Below are 19,664 nucleotides of genomic sequence, written 5' to 3'. Positions count from 1 at the left end.
CTTTTGCTCTGCTGCTCCTGCTGTCTTTCCATTTAACAGCTATTTGAAGCCTACTTGTATTTCTGACCCGAGGGATATCGGCATCATCATCTTAAACAACAACAATACCTATTTATTAACCGTCTTATAACCACTGCCCCAAGGCAATTTACACATAAAACAACTAAAAATAGTTAAAAGCATAAAAAACAACAAATGCATTTGAAATGAGACTAAAATCCTAACAAGCAGACATTGGTGGTAAAGGCCAATTTATCCACCTGAGAATGCCTGCCTAATATGCAGCTAGGCAGCAGCACTGGGCTTCTTCTGCCTATAAATGCCAGGGTGACATGTGGAAAGCCCAGGAGGTTCTCCTTCAACCTGGCCAGCAGGTTCAAAATATACCTCGTGAATGGTATTATCTTCATATCCCCACACCTATTTGCGAATAACACATCAAACTTCAGAAGAATCTTATGAATAGAAAACCCAGCTCTGCAGAATCTATAAAGTCCTCTCAGCTGCTGTTGGGCTAGAAAGTTAGAATTCTGCCTGTAGCATTTTGCCAAGGCATTAATGTACCTTGCAGCCATGCTGACAGTTACCTTTGGAAGAAATCCATTAAATCGGATTTGCTTTTGCCCACTATGCCTCAAGGCCCCAACCTTGGTTACTGACAAAAAACCTGCAAATTTCAGCTTAAAAACAAAAGCTACTTTAGATATAACAGGCCTCATAACTGTTGTGGCAGCATTTCTTCTTTATGATTCTGCCAAAAGACTTCAGCCATTCCACAGATCTAGTGTTGCCATCAGTTCACAACTGTATCAAACTGTATTTTAGGAACTTTATCCATAATAGGTAGGAAGGGTATTGTTACTGAATGGTGGGCAGAGCCACAGGTTTAGCATCCTTTGGATAAGAGGGCACTGCAAAATTAAGATGTCTTTGATGCTTTGGGGGAAGGGCCATAGTTCAGTGGTAGAACATTTGCCCTGTATGAAGAAAATCCAGTCCCAAGCATCTCCAGACAGGGCTTGGAGTGTGGGGACCCCCATCCAAAATCCTGGAGAGCTGCTACCAGTCAGTGCAGATTATATTGAGCTAGACGGAACAATGATTTGCCTCAGTATATGGCAGCTTTCTATGTTCCTTATTCAGATATATGAGCAGAGCACAGTGAATGCAAGTCCCACTCCTATAAGTCGACCACATAGCCTGAAGCATCTCCTCTCACAGAATATCATTGAGGGTATCATGGTTGCAGTAAGCCCTGTGACATCCAACTCATTTGCTCTACTTAAGCAGCAAATTACCTGGCTGTCCATAATTCGCTGGGTTAAAAGATAAAAACTTCATCACAAAACTGGGAGTAGGGAGGGAGTTTCCTTCTTGAAATGATTACTTATAATACGGATATGGAGCTTTATTTGTTGTCTCTCTCCAGCTTTGCTGCCCCATTGCAAATGACTATCTGTTTAGATCAGACGTGTCTGACTTGTGGCCTTCCAGATATTGCTGAACTAGCTCAGTTGGTTAGAGTGTGGTGCCAAGGTTGCAACTTCAATCCCTGCATAGGACACTTGCATATTCCTGTATTGCAGGGGGGGTTGGAATAGATGATCCTCAGGGTCCCTTCCAACTGTACAATTCTATGATTCTGCATCATTGTTGGTTGCCACTGAAGGAGAGCCACAAGTTAGCCACCCCTGTTTCAGATATTAGTTCTGCAAATGTACCTGCACTTTTCTGGAATCAAACTTATAACAGAAAGGCAAATGACAGTCTGTTTCCATTTTTTCTCTGAGACTGAAGCCTTTTCCAAAATCATTGAAACAGTGTACATATGAGTCAATACTGATGAGGATGCTGGAGCAGTTGGCAAACTTTAACTGGGTTGAATTATAAAAGTTACCCAATTAATAGGTGTGATTAGTTTATTATATCATTAATCACAGATTAGCTGCATCTTAATTGGAGCAGTCACTGAAAGCCTGTTCGGCACTGATTTTGTGGTAACCTGTTTGTGGTCTCCATACAGATGTCATGCGTAAGAAGGTGTCAGGTGACAGCAAACAATAATGCATGTTCCCCTCTACATTGTGGGTGGGGTTTGCCTTGGATGCCTCACATACACTCCAAATCAGGCATCCTGAATCTAGCAGTGGTCTGGACACCGAATCAGAGGCTGCTGCAGTATCAGATGGGTCAGGTTCAGAGCTCAGAGCTGACTGCTGAAGAAAGGGGGACCTGCAGGCTCTATAAGGCCAGAGCTCAGATCCTCACAGGAACCTTCCCTTCAGCCTGAAGAACCAGATGCTTCTCACTGTGCATCACCAGTCTGCAGAATGCTGGAAGAGTGCCCATCCTTAGACCTGAGGGCTGGTCCTTTGAAGATCTGAAGTTCTCTACAAGGGGGTGGAATCTGGACAAAGTAATCTGAAAATAGAGGCTTAAAAAGCTGTAGTCTGTTCCCATCCTTTGTCAGAGTCTGTTGCTCACATGGAGCTATCCATGGTCTGGGTACTTTTTCCATGGGATCCAGCATTAGGCTAGGCCACAAGTGTCCCCACTCCAAAAGAGAAACAGATATAAAGTTAATATTGTATTAGTTGGAAAGAGAAGTGTTAAAATGACAGAGTTGATTTCTAGGGAGGTGAGATGGACCGCAGAGCAGGAAATGGCTAGAGTGCAATCTATAAAATGGTGAATAAATCAATACAGGCCAAAATGTAATCTGACTGGAATAGCTCTCAAAAATGTGTATTAAAGGCTTCTTTTCACAGGTTATTCTAAATTTAGCCTCTACTTTTGCTTTATCAGTGCTTCCAGACAACCTGTTCACTGAACATTCGTCCTGATATTTTTTTTTGTTTGCAGGGAAGCAGGATGTTGCTGTCTATTTAATGTTTAATCTGTTTGTGAAGAGGTTAGATGACATTGTGTCATGTGTTATCCCACACTTTTCAAGGCATTTTTCTGTCACTTTCTTTATCACAAGAAGTCTGATCTTTTAGGGAAGCAGGTTTGTTGCAAAACACCTCCCAAACAACTATAATTGAATTTGCCGATTGAGCCTGACACGAAATCAGCAGAAGTTAGGATGTGCCCCAATCGCCATATCAACAACAGCATACATAAATATATATATATTGTACACTGCTCAGAGAGCTCTTTGATTAAGCAATGTATAAATCTTACAAATAAATATTGATGAAAGCAATGGATTAGAAAGTATGTTTAAATCCCAGTTATGCCAGTGATGTGCCACGAGAAGTAGTTGAACCAATCAATAGCTCACATTGCAACTTGCTTTTTGAGAGCTTTGGATCTATTTTACTATTGTTTCAGCTCAAAAACTAGGGCAAGTTAGTGACTGACCTAAAATATCGACCTAGAACTGCCATTCTGAATGGGCAATGGAAGAATGAGAGGGGCTGGGCTGGCCAGCCCTTATTTTCTAACTGTTTGTCTGCATGTCTGAACTCAGCTTATGAGCATTTTGATTGTACAACATATGCCTTTACTATCTGCAGCCTTGGTTGTATGTAAATGAAATTCCGATTGCTTATAAACTTCTGGATGAAAACACAGTGGGCCTGGGGGTCATGGTGGACTACAGTATATGCTGCACCTTGGAGTACATTTAAAATTAAGTGGGTTAGCAAAATAGCACAACCCCCTCCAACCTCCCCAAACACACCTTTTCACTGCTGCTAACAGCGGAATTTTATATGACATTGTCCATAAGCAGACCATGGCATGCCATGACTCAGTCGCCATCTACTGCAAAATCCCATAGCCTTCAATGAAGCTCCTCAGAAACAAACAAAAAAACTTGAGGTCTGAGCCTCTAATTGCCCTTTTCTGCTGTGCAGCTTGCAAACAGAAGGGCTGGGAAATGCAAGGGGTTATTGTCATGGTCATTATTGCTAATTTGTCAGGCTGTCATTCTCTGGCCTGTGGAACAGTCACAACAATAGCAAGCGGCTCCCCACCCTCCTGTTCTTTTTTAAAATACATGCCTCAAATGAAAGGAAACAGCAATTGCTTGTGGATTGGCTTTTTATTATTACTATCTCGTGCCGGATTTCACCTGCTGCTGAGCTGTGGCTATTTCATTCCAGCCGGGGAGCTCTACCCATCTCTAAAAATCAAGGCGTGCTATGAAAGCACTGACTAAGCCTCCAACCGAGCAGGGTCTGTCTGTCGCCTGCCTCTTTATATTGCCTGCATCTTCTTGCTAATAACTTATTGAGTGCCTCAGATTTTCTGGTGTGTTGACCTTATGCATGATTCAGGTTGCCAGAGGCACAATAATACGATGTGCAGCGGCAGCTTTGGCCCAGCTCTTTTCCTGCCCTAGTTTCCATTATATCTGTGTGTGTGTGTGTGTGTGTGTGTGTGTGTGTGTGTGTAGTATTCCAGGCTCCTACAAATCCAGATCTGGTTTTGGGGCCTGCCTTCTTCTTCTTCTCTCTCTCTCTCTCTCTCTTGCATCTCTGCCTTTTTCTCCCTCTCTCTCTCTCTCCCTCCCAACCTCTCTTCACTGTACTCTCAGGGGGATCTCACTCAGCACTGCTGCAGCATCACTAACAACCTCAATCCAGGAGACCGGGAAAGAGAGGCGGAAGGGGGAGGAAAAGCTGAATGAATGGGCATCGCATCAGTGATCATTATGGGGAGAACGGTAGCTGCTGCATAAAGAGGATTTTCTTTCTTTCCTTTTTTTATTTTAAAGGAGGGGGGTGGGTGGGAAAGGGAAGAAGACAAGGGAAAGAAGAAAGACCTGCCACAGCAATTAAGCCAGGCTTCATCACAAAGCTTTCTTGGGACAAGTACTCCATGGCAAGGGGGAGCGTCTGCCCGGGCATCAGCTGTTGTCCCTTCCATTGACACCCAGGTGAGTCCAGCATTGTGCCGGTGGAAGAAAAATCAGCTGTATAGGGCCTTAACCAATGGCACGAGTGCCTTGGGGAATGTTGGCTTTCAACAATGAAGTGTGAAATGGAGAGACGCTACCATTATTTACTGTACTCGCTATTTCAAGTGAGATGGATAGGATGTTTGTTTGTGTTTTGTGTTTGTGTGTGTGTGTGTGTGTGTATGCGGAGAAGTAGTCTTCCCTCTTATTTACCTCTTTTGTGCAACACCCCCAAATGCCAGTGATTGTTTTGCTTCTGTCAATACAGAGCCCCAGCCAGCCTTGGCAATTCGCTTGGTTACTCCACAATTCTTAAGACCTTGAAATGTACCTGCTCGTGCTTTTGGTACCTGGTACCTGGTTCCTGATATGAGGGCTGGGGGAAGAGAATGTTAATTGCCATCAACAGTGTCTCTCTCTGTGTGTGTTTTTGTAGTGATTACATATAGTGTTGAGGAAAAGGGAGCCATTGAATGTGATTGTACTTGGCAGCAGGATTTGAGTGTTCTGTGTTGCTATTGATTTTATGCGTCACAGAGTCAGATACCATGGTGATGGGCAGCAGCGAGGTGGGTGGGTGGTTCATATTTGGGCCCACTAAGTTAGCCCCCGGTAACATCCCAAAAAGACAGGCAGGCATGACTGAGGACAACTGGTTTCATTCTGCTGTTGGGAGGTGGTAGAGAGTGTCTGAATAGCCTGAGCTGTGTTTTGACATCATAAGGAATAGGGTGGGAGAGAGTCCTTTTGGAGGAGACCTAATGATGGATTTATAGGTTTGTTGAAGAGATTTATATCCTGCATTGCTGTGAAGGTGTCCAAGGTGGTTAACAATGATGTGAAATCCAACCAAACATGATAACGAGGAACAAAGGCTGTGAGTGAAATCACTTAAAACTAACCATTTCTAGACAAAAATGAATAAAAAGCCAGGTCAATTACATGCCTGAATGTAGAAGCATTTGTTTCTGGGGGTTGGGAGGAGATGTGCTGCGTAGCTGGAGAAAACTTAGGATATTTGCCAACTCACATGGCTGAGACTCATGTTCAAAGCCTTGTTCCGATTTCCTCGGTTGTACTCTGCAGTCTTTCTGAAGCACACTCCAGGAAGACGCTGTGCTCTTAAGCACTGTATATTAGTGTTTTGCATAAACTATCGAGAATATATCTGTGTTATGTGTCTAAAAACAAACATTGAGGGGTGTGTGTGCATGCAAACATGATGGTGGCACTTGACATCTGTGACATGTAATATTCCTGGATGCATGTCTGTGTGTGTGTGTGTCTACATGATGACTAGCTGAGCATGTGGTGGCTTACTCGTGTGCTGAAATGTGATGAGCAATGCTGCATGTTCTATGCGTGCGCGTTTTTGTGTGCACGCACGGGAGTTGCAGTGGGGGAGTGTGCCACCTGTGTCGAGCAGACCTTTGTCAGCCGGCGGCAGTTCCACACCTTGTAGCAGTGTGGAGTGGGAGGGTATAAAGCCGAGCTGTGGAATAATGGTAGATGGCGGTTCTCATCAATACGTTTCACAAATGTTTCCTTTAAATTTAGCACGCAGGTGGGAAGGTGGGGAAGGGAGGGCTGCTTTCCCAAAGGAGGAAGGAAATGCTACTGTTTTACTAACTCCCACTTCAGGTGTTCTGCTGGTAAAAGTAGACATTGATAATAAATTGGGAAACATCAGAGGGGGCGGGTGCATCCTTGTGCTTCAATTCTAGCTGTGACCTTGGAAGCACATGCCAATCATGCAGCCTTAAGTGGGGCTTCATGAGGTGGTATGGAAGGCAAGTGTGGGGCTGGAAAGGCAGAGCAGGGCAGAAGTGTAAATTCACTAAGGGAAGGAGCTTCCTCCAAGGGTTAACAGAGAGGGGTCCAGGTCAGATTTGAGACAATTAACTGTGGAGTTTCTCTGTTGACATTCCATTTTCCGGATCTCTCTGTTTTTCTCCCATACTACGGGGCTCATGTTTCAGTACAGATTGCAGCCCTCTCTCCGCACTGCAAAATGTGTGATCATGGTACTTGTTGCCTGCAGAGTCCCAGTTTGCATGCTGAAGCAACTAACAGGGACAGCATTATACCACTCATCTATTTCCCCTTTTTATTTTTTTGGATTACGTTTCCGGTTAGAGCTTCCATTGGATTTTCTCTGAGAATCTGCAGCAACAGGGAATGCATGCTGGGGCACTAGGAGATCAGCAGGGGGTGCTGTGGGGTAAAGTGCTAATCTCATCAAAAAGAGATTGAAAGTATTCTGATGACTGAGAGACAGAGTGTCTTGTAGATGTGGGTAGATGTGAGTATAAATCTATGTTGGTTAATCTCTTAGCATCTTGGTCCACATAGATCTATGGTTCCTGTTCTTTGTTGTCTCTCTGTTTTCTTGTATTACTGTACAAGCAGGTGGGTGGTATCCCTGTAAGAAAAGACAGGTGATCCCTTTGCTGGTGAACAAAGATCATACCTTGACAAAAAGCCAAACTCAACCAATATGGAAACATTGCAAATTTGTGGGAAATGTGTATTTAAAATGATGCCTCTATTACTTCATTCTGGAGCAGGGTTGGAGAACCTTTGGTCCTCTAGATGCTGCTGAACTACAACTCCCATCAGCCACAGCAAAGTTGACTAATGGCCAAGGATGATGGGAGTTGTAGTTCAGCAACATCTGAAAGGCCACAGGTTCCCTTCTCATGTCCTTCACAGGGGGCAAAAGATGCACAGGGGAGAACAGAGAAGCAATTTATCCAAGGTTACACTGAGTCAGTTCATACAACTATTGAAAACATGTGGCCTGAATGAAGTATGTGGCCTGGATTTGGCACACGGTGAAGGAAGGAGCCCCCATTCACTGCCTTGCAACAATGGCTTTTTCATTATTTTGTTACAAACTCCTTTCCCAGCACTCGGTAGCATTTTACAACAACCCTGGGGCTTAGGTTAGGCTGATTGAGTTGTTCGTGGTGACCCAGTGAGATTCAGAGCTGAGTGGAGATATGAACTTGGCTTGCAACATCTAAATCCCACACTCTGTCCACTGTACCACACTGGCATTCTGGTCCAGAAATGGGTTTGAGCTTGACCGTCAAAGTAATATGATCCCCCTAGGATCTCCCTCAGTTGGGGAATCATAGGAAGCTGCCTTGAATTGTGTCAGACCAGTGTGTTGCACAAAAATAATGATCCCAGTATAATAACTGATTAAGGAAAACTTGGCAAACTATCTTAATGATAAAACTTACACATGACGGAAACACATACTAAATAATCAAGGAAATAAATTTATAGAGAAGTTGGCCTTGTTTTTACATTTCTGGAATGACAAAATAAATGACAATATTTTTCCTTTAAATTTTATTGGTATTATTGTAGGGGGGTTGTTATGTTGCCTTTCTTCCCTCTTCAAATGTCATTTCCTTTTCTCTCTTTTTAATTCCATTTGTTTTCTCCTTTTCTGTATGAGAAGCCAGGGTATTTGATGTATAATTGTTTTTGCTACATATTGTCACAACATAATATTAATACTATTTATTTATTTATTTGTTTTGTTTTATTTTTTAAAAAATGTGCCAGACCGTTGATCCATCTAGTTCACTATTATCTATGCTGATTTTTACAGCTTTTCGGGGTTTCAGGTCGGAGTTTCTCCTAGTCCTACCTGGAGACAGCAGGGATTGAACCATAGCTGTCAACATTTCCCTTTTTAAAAGGGAAATTCCCTTATTCTGAATAGGATTCCTCGCAAGAAAGGGGAAAGTTGACAGCTATGGATTGAACCCTGGACCTTCTGCATATAAAGCAGATGTTCTACCATTGAGCTACAACTCTTCCTCTAATAGTCAAATAGTAATATCATATCCAACTTATCAGTAGGCCTGCACATGAGTAACATGGGACCGAAGTGTGCTACAATAGAGCACCTAATTTACCCCACCCACATATGATTCACTTCCCATGTCTGATTTCATGTTCCACATATAATTAGGTCCTGCAGTTCATTGGGTAAATTCTCCTCCACCACCCCTGGGATTTTTTAAAATATATATATATATATATAGTTAGCATATAGTATCATAATGCAAATTCAATATGCATACATGCAAGTGAAGGCAATAGGTTTATCTTTACTCCAGTTGCCACTCTGGATTATTTACTTATCACCGGTACTTTGCCAGGCACTACATAGAAAATGTAGGAATGAGATTGCGATAGTTCAGAAGGCAGGCAGGCTCTCTCTCTCTCTCTCTCTCTCTCTCTCTCTCTCTCTCTCTCTCTCTCTCCTGCACCATCACTTACCAAGTATTTATTTATTCTGTTTTTTAGGGAGTTTTATATACCACCCTTCATAAAACACGATCCTAGGGGGATGAACTGCATGTATTTGCAGATCCCTTTGAAAACGGATAAAGCAAAATGTATGGCACCCTGTGTGTGAGAGAGAGAAAGAGATACTTCAGATGATAATGGTTGGCAGTTTGGGAACAGTGTGCCTCCTGTCTTGGTCTCCTTGATAATGATCCGGACTGTGTGAAGCATGAGATCTTTTCCACATCTGGAACCAGCTGCTGTAAATTAGCAATGTTCCATTAACTTCAGGGGATTTATGCAGGTATACAAAAGATAGATCATTTGTCCTCTAACTTCACGGGTACATTTTGTGCGGAACATACCAAGCCCTTCATGTCTCTGAAATGTAGTCTTTAAAATGAACAAATTGGCAGAGGAGCTTTAAGCGAAACTCGTTTCTTGCGCAGAGTGCCTTGTGTTGCGAGCCTTGTGTGTCTCTGCAGGGGTCAGGGTGCCAGAACTGCATTTCAGAAATGAGGGATGCTGTGGTACTTTGCTGTCTGTTCTTTTTTTCCTTCTATGGCCTTGTAATGATCTAAAAATAAAGGGGTGAAACCTGTTTAAAATAAGAGGCACCTCTCCAAAACAGGGAGTGTTTGGCAAGCTGTACAGAGTGAAGGAGCAAAAACAGAACCTGCATATCAAAAGCATTTGGCTGATGGATCAAGCTCAAATCTAAGACACACACACAAAATAACCAGGAACCATAAAAATCCAGCAAATTTTACTCGATTGGTTTATCATACATAAAACATATAACAATGCAGTATACAAAACATATGAAATCTTCCAACACACTAATAAAATACATATGCTTGTTATAAGCCGGAGAATGATTTAACTAGCCAGCCACAGCTTAAGCAGATTACAATTCAGACTGCCAAATGTGTTTTGACTGTTTGGTCTTCTTCAGTGACAAATCATAACACTTGAGGCTGCTCTTGAATGGGTTCTGATTGAATTTTATTTCAGGTTTGTTTACATCGGGGTTCATGTTCTTAAAAATGAAAATATTCAATGATTGCAAATATTAAGTTTTGCTTGCCTTCTCCTCTTATAAACATTTTCCAGGTAAGAGGAGCGCATGATGACTCAACAGTTGCTTTTTTGAAATACTAATGATGAGAAATCTCCCAGTCATTAGACAATTACGGTCTGGACAAGAAATTATTTAGCTTTAATCCCAGATATCTACTGCAAAATGTAGACTAAAGTAAAGGTAAAGGTAAAGGGACCCCTGACCATTAGGTCCAGTCATGACCGACTCTGGGGTTGCGGTGCTCATCTTGCTTTACTGGCCGAGGGAGCCAGTGTACAGCTTCCAGGTCATGTGGCCAGCATGACTAAGCCGCTTCTGGCGAACCAGAGCAGCGCACAGAAACGCCGTTTACCTTCCTGCCGGAGCGGTACCTGTTTATCTACTTGCACTTTGACATGCTTTAGAACTGCTAGGTTGGCAGGAGCAGGGACCGAGCAACGGGAGCTCACCCCGTCGCAGGGATTCGAATCGCCGACATTCTAATTGGCAAGTCCTAGGCTCTGTGGTTTAACCCACAGCGCCACCCGCGTCCCAGACTAAAGTAACCCATATTATTTAATTATTTTACCTTCTCTGTCCAGGCTCAAGCCCCAGTATTACAAATGTACTCTAGCTATGGTAGGATACTTGGTGTTGACAGAGACGTAACTAAAGTGGCATCTTACTTGAGGCAAGTTGGCCTGGTCCATCTCATCCTGTCTCATTGCATGTCTGCTGCCATTGGGTAGCAAACTATTTCAGTTCTTCCTTAAAATCTTAGGCACATGGTCTTTGAAAAGCATGGAGGAAGGCAGGGATTCCATTTAGGATTTTGGCTGTAGGATGCGAGACACACAAAAGATTTCAGTGCAGAGGAGGGAAAGATGTCTCAAGGCCCTTGGATGCAAGGTTAAATGGATGCAGGTTTAAATAGCACAAGGGAGACTTGCAACAAAAAGTTGCCACTTACCACTGGAGTTTGCTATTAGAGGGAATAATATGTTCATTTTTTAAAAGCAGCACATTCCAGGCCACAGTCTGAAAGCATGTAATGCAGTGACCTTACTGGGTATGTTGAGTCTTAATGGAAGACAGCTGGGTCTTCTATGTAAGCTCCCTTGATATATTAAAAAAAAAATGTTTTGGGTGCTATCCAGTGGTTAGGACAGTGCAGCATTTTTTTATCTGTGTAATGCAACTCCCCTGCCCTTTCCACACTCCACACATTTCCCTATATCTGCTCTACAGGGCTGGGGGAACCCCTGGAGCAGATTTAGAGGACTTGCAGTGGGGTTACAGGTCTTGGGAGAGGAGAGGAGAAACTTACACTATGCAGCTCAAAGTCATTGTGCTCATCTCACTGTTTAGTTAGGTACCACCCTTACGCAAATAATTAAAATAATTTTTAAATCTCATAATAGATAGCACAGGGCAATCAGCACAGGGCAAAAAGGTCACCATTTTCTTAAAAAGCAAATAGATCTGTATCTCTTGCCTGCTCATCTGGTATCTGGGTCCAGTTAATTGTTTGTAACACATTTACTCTACTTGTACTACTACTACTACTACTACTACTAATAATAATAATAATAAATTTTATTTATATCCCGCCCTCCCCAGCCGAAGCCGGGCTCAGGGCGGCTAACAACAATAAAACAGTACAACAGTACAACAGAACACAACACTCTAAAATCATTCATTATAAAATTAATTCAAATCAAACCAATGGCAACCATTGGGCCAGAGCTCCGCGAAGATTGCCGAGGGAGGGAGTCAGGTTGTGCCCTGGCCAAAGGCCTGGTGGAACAACTCTGTCTTGCAGGCCCTGCGGAATGTGATGGCCAGATACTGGAGCTCCTGAGTAACAGTTGTGTGTGGTTTTAAGCAGGAGGGTTGAGGTATGTGTCTGCTTGCTGATCTTCTGAAATGGAATGTGGGTGTCTCATTTCTATCTCTTTCCCTATTACATAACCTCTTCAACTCACTTTGCGCCTTACAGTTGCTTTGTGCATTGTCGCCGTGCCACATCTGGTGAGAATGGCTGCTCCAGTAATGGGCTCCTCACTGTGCATGTACACAATGTTTTGAGGATGTAGCCTTAGCAATGGGCAGTCTTGCTCCACAAGTCATTCCGTAACCTCATCAGTCCAACCGTAGAAGTGCACCAGGTGGGAGGCCACAGGTCTCAGGAGAAGTGCCTGACTTCAGGGGTTGACCCATAGAAAATCAAGTTCTCCAGAACCTGGTAGAGCATTGTGGAGGTGGGCAGGAAACTGAGGCTTTAGAAGCTTCAGATCACTTTCAACTGGGAACTCTCCATGGTGCTGCAACAACCAACCTGCCTTGCCGCCTTGTCCTTTGGCCTCTGCAAGACCAGAACAGGACATCCCACTTAGCATCTGTGCAAGCATTTTATGGGACAGTGCTAGCAGCTGCTCTCCCTCCGGCTTATGCTGCTTTGGATTCATTCCATTACTCTGGGCATGCAGCCGCCATTATGATCCATCCCAAATCCTTATCAGTCGGTGTAGTGATTCATAAAATCAGAGTAGCCTTGCTGTTTGAAAAATGTTTAGCCCAATAAGCAGCAGCAGTGATCTTTTTCCCTTTTAAGGACTGTCCAAACAAAACCCTAGTCTGATCATTCTGATGGATGTTAGCAAAAGTTAATTCTTCTTATATCTTGGCATATTCTTCCAGATACCAAGAACAATAAAATTGCTTTATTTTTCAGTCAAAGACGATTGTGCGGCAGGTTTAGTAGTAAGCACTCTATGTACTCTGTAAATTGCTTGCAATCAGGCATCTACTGAGCACTGATTTTTAGCTTGTTTTTCTCAAGGACAAATAGCCAAAGTTCAGTTTGTGTGCATGTGTGTTGTTTTGCTGTCTCAACATGCATGAAATGATATTGAGGTGGAATTGCTGGAGTACTTTCCTAATCCAGTAAGGAACCAGTGGAAAGCAGGTCATTCTTGGTATATATGTGAACTTAACTCAGAAGTCCTTTATTGCAGGTAATATAGCACAATAGTTCTCTTAAAATTGTGCTCACATTTACTTTTTGGATCCAATTCAAAGTGCTGCCTTTTATCTACCTTGTATGGATTCTGTTCTTGCTGGCTTTGAGTAAATTCTTCACTGTAGTTGTAGTCAGCAAAGGCCATTCCATCCACTTTCCCTAGATAAAAATACCAAGGTGTTGGAGGGACACAATGTTCCCTATAGCGTGCATTTAATTCTGGACTTATGACAGACTTGTGGAAAAGGGACCTTTGTTCACTGAAAGTCAAAGTGAGGAATCTTACTTTCTAGAACAGAATCCAATGTCTTCTAGAGAGTCACTGATAATGTTGTTTTTAAAGAACAAGGTTAAGAACGTAGGAAGTTGCCTTATACCAGGTTAAAGCATTGGTCCATCTAACACCATATCATCTATACCAGGCTTCCCCAATCTGTTTTGAACTAGGACTGATGAAACTTGTAGTTTAAAACTTCTGAAGGGCAGCATGTTGGGAAAACATGATCTAAAAGGACTCAGGGAAAGCCTCCACGACAGGAGTCTTTCACAGTCATACCTGGAAATACCAGAGATTATCATTATTGATTTATATAACAGTATTCTCAAACTTGGGTCTTCATCTGTTTTTGGACTACAATGCCCAGCATCCCTAGCTAGCCAGACAAATGGTTGGGGATTATGGGAGTTGTAGTCCAAGTTTGGAAAACATGGATATTCCACTTATATGTCTGTTTGCATGCTTAAACTCAATTATAAAACCCATGCATAATTAAAACAGACAATAAAGCAATGCCATCAAAACATTAAAAGCATCCATATTTAAAATATGCAATAAAATAAGCTTATTAAAAAGCATAACAATTAACTAGTTTTAAAAGCAAATAAAACAACTGGATCATAAGTGGAAGTTCAAGTGGAGGGAATTGGTCTTCAAGAGCCAGCAGAATGCCAATAGTGATGGTGCAACTCATATTTCAGCAGGGAGCACATTCCACAACATTGGTGCCACCAGCATGTTACCACATACCAATAATCATCAAGCCATGGCAAAACTGGCCACGTTCCATTTGCCGACCATAATGCCCTTGCTGGGCAGTGGAAGGGCTTGAAACTGGAACCTTATGCATTCAGTGTGTGCTTTACCACTAAACTATGTCTCTCTCTCAGGTTTCTGGGGTGGATCTTAACACAGAAAATATGAAATAGAATGGTTCAGCAGCAACTAAAGGCATTCAGAAATAACCTAGAATGTGTTGGATACACATATTTAATGTGCCTGATAACAAAATCTTCTGCCTGAAACAGCCTAACATTCTGATCCTATGTCTGCTTATAGAGAAATCCCACTGATAGCTGTATAACGCTAAGTATAGTTGCAGTTAGAGATGTAAGAAGACCTCTTTCTTCATTCCACCCCATATTTGTCACATGCAGCGCAGTTTTCATTCTGCTGCAGTTTGGCTTCCATCAAAAACTACAATATTTGTCTAGCTGTCCACTATGTAGGAATTTTATGTAATTAAAGACAGTTAATTGTGTTGTTACATTATTCCACAGCATTTTATTAATTTCATTCATATGCCACCTCTCCAATGAATTCAAGGTGGCATATATATATCTCCTGCTCTCCATTTTATTCTCGCAACAACCCTGTGAGGTAGGTTAGGCTGAGAGTGAGTGACTGGTCCAAAGTCACCCAGCAAACTTCGGGGTTGTGTGGGGATTCAATCCCTTGTCTCCCAGGTCCTAGTCCAGCACTCTAACTGCTACACCACACTGGCTCCATTCATTTCAATGTAAAGGAAACACTTTCCAATGACTGGAAACAATTTCCAATGCAACTGGGGAAAAATGTCATCAATTACATATTTGTGAACTGAAAATAGTTCTAGACATGAAATAAGCAAACATCAGCAATTTACACTCCTGTTTCCCTTTTTATCAGAAGTCAACAGCATTCCTAGTTGCAACCTAATACTCCCATAGTGTTCAATTTTACCATTTCATCCTCTGACACTACCAACACCTATGAGCCTGGATTTTTACTTAAATGCCAATTTTGCAATGGCCCATTGATATAAAATTCGTATTTGGCTAGTTGTTTCTAGGAATTCAGTCCCTCCTGCAATGAAATGTTGCCATTTTGCAGCGTGTTATTTGCATTTTATGCTTCATAACTGCTGTTTCAGAGTTTTATTTTTTAACTCGGCTGGATGCCTCCACAGATAACATCTCTTCTTGCTGGAACTGAAAGGATATGTATTTCTCATGAATGTCATGTCTAGGTTTGCACAGTGCATCAAAGAAAACAATTAGAGGGCCCAAGTTCCAAACCTTATAGAGGAAGAGCTCAGAGTAGACCAAAAGTTATGTTTCTTATTGAGTTCTTACTTAGGCAAGCTCCTCTCAGCTTGGGGAAAGTTGGATTAAGTTTAGTAGCTCATCCATTTTTGTGAAAAGACTTAAACATGGGTAGGCAAACTAAGGCCCGGGGCCCGGATCCAGCCCAGTTGCCTTCTAAATCTGGCCCGCAGACAGTCCGGGAATCTGTGTGTTTTTACATGAGTAGAATGTGTCCTTTTATTAAAAATGCATTTCTGGGTTATTTGTGGGGCATAGGAATCCATTCATTCCCCCCCAATATAGTCCGCCCCCCCCCAAGGTCTGAGGGACAGTGGACCGGCCCCCTGATGAAAAATTTTGCTGACCCCTGGACTTGAACAATTAGCATTATTGTGTGTGTATCTTCTGAGGAACTCAGGGTGACTTACATGATGCAGACCCTCCCAGTATCCGTTTTCCAGGAACAGTCCTGGAATTACAAAACCCATCCTGGCTTCTGATTTGATCCCAGAATTTCTGTATTTCCCCCACCAGTGCTGCCGCTGCTGAGCTCAGGAAGAAGGATGAGCCAGCACTTACACCAAGTGATGGTGGTGGCGGCGGCAGCAGCAGTGGCAGCTATGAGAGAGCATCCTGTTGCCTCTCCATGGCTGCTGCTAACAGCCTCCTCCCTTGGGCAGCTGATAGCGGCTGCTGGAGGACAGTCGAGGAGGAGGAGAAGCTTCCCCCACCGAGGCCAAGTCCTGTGTGATGCTCCAGCTCTGATTCAGCAGTAAAGAGAGGGTTTTCATGGTGAAAGCTCCAGAGCAAAGACAAAGAAAGGAGGACTGGAACTCTTATTCAGATACTGGAGCATGAGTCAGACCATTGGTCCTTCTAGCAAAGGGTTGCTTTCACTAACTGGTCTCTAGGATTTCAGCTGCTCTCTAGGATTTCAGAGAGGTCTCTCACAGCCCTACCTGGAGATGCCAGGGATGGAACTCAGGACCTTCTACATGCAAAGCAGATACTCTACCACTGAACATGACTGGTCTGTATTGATCAGTTCAAGACTTGCTTAGCAGCTATTAATACTACAACAGATACTGTCTTATGCTTTTCCAAGCACTGAGATGCATTATCTCCTATCACTGTGTTGCAAATATTGAATTATATTGGAAGCAACTCTGGTTATGCATATTGTACAATTTCATATTCGTAGCTCAGGGACATGTTGGTGAAACAATATTTATGGAAAGAATCTCTTATCTGCCTTATAACCTCTTTCTTCCAATACCCTCCATGTTTGAAATAATTAAGGATCTAGTTATGATCAACTTCCAGCACCAGGGCAAATCTCTGGCATACTGGATTAGTATCCAGGTCATATCTGTACTCCTCTTCCGGTGACGAAGCTATAGCCCAGGAGTTCAAAGCAATTACGTTTATATTCCCACATGTGATAATGTTGCCTTGACATTTATGTTGAGCGGAATGAAAGCAATGAATTACACCCCTCTGGGGTATGGTGAACAGAAGGATGTGTATGAATTCTATACCTCTGTAGTCTGTATTGAGAAGGACAAAGTGTACAGAACAGTTGTATGGCATTACCAACCTGAGCATCTAGACAAAATAACAGAGCAGCATCAGTGCTAATCTCTTTACTTTTTTCAGTAGTATGTGGGGAACTTGCATGTCTTTGATCTGAGTATCATTGAAAGCTAATCATAAATATAATGATTAATAATTATATCACCTTATGAGAAGGCCTGTCCACCCCACACCTCAGCAATAAGGTTCAGGATTACTAACTCTAGCTAGTTGTCAAATGGAAAATGTTGGTGTAAAGTCATAACTTCAGTTGCTTAATTTAGTAGTGCTTGTCCATGAACCTTGTAACGTACAACTAAAAGTCCAGGATACCAAATAAGATTATTGATGTAATATTAATTCTGTAGGTCCATATCAATTTAAAAGGCTCACCCTTCTTCTTCTTCTTTTTTTAAAAAAAGACCGCATAAATGGATTCAGAGTGAGATGAAGTTGAACATGGTGAAAACAATGAGAAAACTGGAATTCTGCAATGCTGAACTCTCACAAGCACCCTCTGTATACATGGAGAATAGCTAATTGTTTTGAGCAAATGGAAGGGACTAACAGAAGGGAAACTTTGACTTAATACTGGGGCTTGATGCTGGTGTCATTGTGGCCTCAAATAGCTGTCTGCAGAAACTTTCCAAAATAGTATAGGCCTTAGACGTGGGTGGTGCTGTGGGTTAAACCACGGAGCCTAGGACTTGCTGATCAGAAGGTCAGCGGTTCGAATCCCCGTGATGGGGTGAGCTCCCGTTCCTCGGTCCCAGCTCCTGCCAACCTAGCAGTTCGAAAGCACATCAAAGTGCAAGTAGATAAATAGGTACCACTCCGGCGGGAAGGTAAACGGTGTTTCCGTGCGCTGCTCTGGTTCTCCAGAAGCGGCTTAGTCATGCTGGCCACATGCGGACAAACACCGGCTCCCATGGCCTATAGAGCGAGGTGAGCACCGCAACCCCAGAGTCGGTCACGACTGGACCTAATGGTCAGGGGTCCCTTTACCTTTAGTAACATCAAAGCCAAAAATGGGACTTGGCAAACCTTTGAACCTGCTGCGACAAATCTCCCAGGCATTTTGTGGATAAAACCACTCATCTCAGTGGCCACTTAAGTGCTGCTGTTTTGACAGGCCTGGATGAAATGTCCATCTGTCCTGATTTTTGTAGGGTCATTTTTGGTTTTTTCCATGACAGTCATCTAGTGAGACCCTCCTGGTGGTGCCACAGGTAATAAAAGCTCAACTGGCAGCCACTGGGGTGAGCATTTTTGGTTGTGGCACCTTTTTCATGGAACCAAAACTTAGTTAGGTATCATCCTTGATGGCAGCTGTGCTTTATTGTATGTATGTGTGAGTGTTGTATTTATCTAATCTATGTATCATGTACAGCACCTCATTTCGGTGAGAGATGATATTTAAATGTTTTTCAAAAATAAATGCTCTTCTTGTTAATTCAGGGGTAGCCAATGAGGTGCTTTCCAGAAGTTGTTGGGCAATGATTTCCATCATCCCTGACCATTGGCCATGATGTCTGAGGATGATGTGAGTTGTAGTCCAGCAACATCTGTGGAGGGAGGTACGATGCTGTCTACCTAAGGGCTAGTTGTTGTTGTTTTCTGTCTCAGCAGAGTTGAAAAGGTGTGTTTGGTTGACTTAATGGCTCCTCCCAACATGGCTCTGTCAGTTCTTGGAATCAGCCATCATGATGACTGACCATTCAAATTTCCCATGTTCCATCCCTTATATGCTTCTTTGATAGATATAGACTCAGCTGCACTTGTGGCAGTGGTTGTTGTTGGACCAACCTGCTACACTAGCAGGCATCACCCTTCCTGGATTTATTGTCCAGCAGAGCAGCATTAGCAAGAAACAAAGCAGCACCCTGGGAGATATTTATAGCTTCCATAATGTTATTCCCTTGCCAAGCTATTACGGAAATAGGCTATAAGTATATCATAGGAGAAGAGATTTTAATGGCAATGTGTTGTTGTTGCTTTTGGCTTCTTGTTTTTAACCATAAGATTTGGAAGCTACATTTCCTTGCTAATGAGTTGCTTCATCCAATTAATATTTTGACCAAGCTGGCACCAGAAATGAGACTTAGGCTGGAATTACGTGTTTGGCAGTGAACCAAACCAAATGAGACTTAGGCTGGAACTTTGTGTTTGACAGATTTCCGACCCTGTCTTTGCTTTTCAGCAAGTGTGGGCAAATGTGTGAGCCTAACCCTTGCCCCACCCACCACTTGTTTTCCTTTGCAACACCTCCCTCCAATTATTCCCCCACAAATGCTTTTGTGAAAAGAAGTCAGAAGAGAGTAGGCTGAAGGATCTTCCAGAAGGACTGTTTGGGGAATTTGAAGGATACAGTGGAGATGAGTCCAAGTGTGTGTGTGCAATAAAGGTGAACTGCAATAAAGGTGTCTCAAACCATTTTGAGCATGTGAAAT

The 19,664-nt window shown here is 42.7% G+C and overlaps 1 protein-coding gene across 3 annotated transcripts in view; it reads left to right on the top strand.

The window, feature by feature from the left end:
- The first annotated feature begins 4,395 nt into the window (after positions 1-4,395).
- Positions 4,396-19,664, top strand: part of DLGAP4 (DLG associated protein 4) — a 334,263-nt gene continuing 318,994 nt past the window's right edge. Inside the window, exon 1 of one of the 3 annotated variants that reach the window (XM_083618458.1) lies at positions 4,396-4,885. The gene's annotated coding sequence lies outside the window, so the exon portion shown is untranslated. The remainder of the gene's footprint in view (positions 4,886-19,664) is intronic. The other 2 variants (XM_083618469.1, XM_083618468.1) reach the window with 2 other exon arrangements.

The sequence above is a fragment of the Podarcis filfolensis genome (assembly GCF_964270895.1).
Source record: "Podarcis filfolensis genome assembly, chromosome: 6".
NCBI classification, from domain to species: Eukaryota; Metazoa; Chordata; class Lepidosauria; order Squamata; family Lacertidae; genus Podarcis; species Podarcis filfolensis.
The sequence above is the reverse complement of the archived record's forward strand: the minus strand, read 5'-3'. Positions and strand labels throughout refer to the sequence as shown.